Below are 1,852 nucleotides of genomic sequence, written 5' to 3' on the forward strand. Positions count from 1 at the left end.
GGTAAATTTTTCCGCACTGACTTGTTTTCATTTTAAATTGTTAGCGGGTATCTAACTGTAAAGCACACTCTTTTGTAGCTTTTTCACTTGTGTTTTATTTTAATTTTGCTAATATAATAAAAGTATTATAAAACTTAAAAATAAACAAAAAAATTTAAATCTTGTAATAAAATATAATAGACATTTTTTAACAATTTACTTAATTTACTTAAATTAACATAGTTGGAACACACACATTTTTTTCGAAAAGAATAATTTCAAACATTCACTACACTCAGTTAAAATTAAATTTTTTAAATCTAAGTCAAACCCAAAAAAAGCTGTTTTTTAAGCCAATCACAACTGGGTAAGTTCCATAAAATAGATTAAAGAGCTTGACAAGAGTTGGGCAATGGTTGAATGTTTTAATTTTGTATTTATCAAAACTCGTGGCTTATACTCGAGCATGGACAATTATGAATGACCTCGACTGGACTTGGAAAAAATAAAAACGAAATCAATTTTATGTACTCGCAGTGAATAGCCGAACTATCTGATTTGTTTTTTTGTGGGTATATTCTTATCGCTTGTCCGCAATCGAAACGGAAGTTCAGTTCAATTTTATTGGTGAAATTATTTACGGGAACTTGAAAAGAGCATCGGGCATGCAGATCTGCTGTGTTGTTCAAATAAATGGTCCATTGGAGCGAGCAAAGCGGGAACAACGATCTTTCCGATCTTTCAAAATGGACAAAAAAAAACCTCCAATCACTTTTTTACCCCTTGCCCTGTCTAGTTGCCCTTTCCGCCTTCCTCAGCGTCTCATTTGTGGCCAGTCATAGCGCCAAAGAGTCCGCCAACGAGCTCGACAATTGAATTAGAAACCTGAGCAGGACTCATGAATGAACAAATGGGTGTACTCACACACTCATACTCACACACTCACACTCATACATAAACATGTGGTACAGTTGAAGTTGAACCCATTTTCTCACCTGTTAAAGTTGTAAAGACGCAACCAAAATCGTTTATCGCTGTCGAGATCCGCTCCTCGAGAGCTGCGACTTTCAGTTGGGACTTGGGACTCCCTCTTCGGCTTCGACTTCGACTTCGACTTTGCCTTCGATTGACTTCGATTGCATTGGCATTGCCGCCGCGTCATACGATTTAATTGCTTCGATTGTGTCAGCAGTTTTACGTTTTCTTCTTGTCTTCATCATCAGCAGCAACAGCAGCAGCAACAGCCTCCTCAGCCTCAACCTCAACCTCGGTTACAGCCTGGCCAGCAAACATTTTTTTTTGTTGCGGAAGGGGGCGTTTTGTGCCCAATCCCAATCCCAGTAAAGAGTCCGAGTCCAACCAATGTTGCTCATAGGCGCTCAATAATTTGATGATCATAATCAATGGCTGACTGACATTTGCCGCTGCTGCTGCTTGTGCACAGAGCTCCAGCTTCAGCTTTTCCTTTTTATTATTTTTGCTCGGCTCGCTCTTTGATTTGTTATTTTTTTTTTTTTTTTTTGTATTTTTATTGTTATTGTTGTGGGCACACAAAGGCATTGTTCGAATTCGGCGTCTTGAGATTCGTGTGCTCTGTGTCTGTCTAACAAAAGGCCAACTCGAAACTTGTTGAAAGCCGTTTTATCCTTTTGATGAGGCGCTCATCGGACACAAAAACCGAATCCGGCCATGTGATGTGGCCATGACTTGGTGCAAAGTCAAGTGTGGCGGCCCATTTAAGCAAAATCGGCTGCCAAAGGAATGCCGCAGGATAACATTGGCCATTGGCGTGGGAGTCTGCAACAGCCTAATGAAGTCATTAGAATAACTACTATAGAGACTAGACAAAGAGAGAGAACGAAAGAATAGTATA

General features: G+C 39.4%; 1 long non-coding RNA gene across 1 annotated transcript; it reads right to left on the reverse strand.

Moving 5' to 3' along the window:
* Positions 1 to 320: 320 nt before the first annotated feature.
* LOC133842788 (uncharacterized) lies at positions 321 to 1,466 on the reverse strand. The gene is made up of 3 exons (XR_009894436.1): positions 975 to 1,466; positions 530 to 864; positions 321 to 474 (listed from the first exon to the last, which is right to left on the reverse strand). It is a non-coding gene; the product is annotated as an uncharacterized LOC133842788 (long non-coding RNA).
* Positions 1,467 to 1,852: the final 386 nt, after the last annotated feature.

This window comes from Drosophila sulfurigaster, chromosome 3, assembly GCF_023558435.1.
Source record: "Drosophila sulfurigaster albostrigata strain 15112-1811.04 chromosome 3, ASM2355843v2, whole genome shotgun sequence".
Classification (NCBI taxonomy): domain Eukaryota; kingdom Metazoa; phylum Arthropoda; class Insecta; order Diptera; family Drosophilidae; genus Drosophila; species Drosophila sulfurigaster.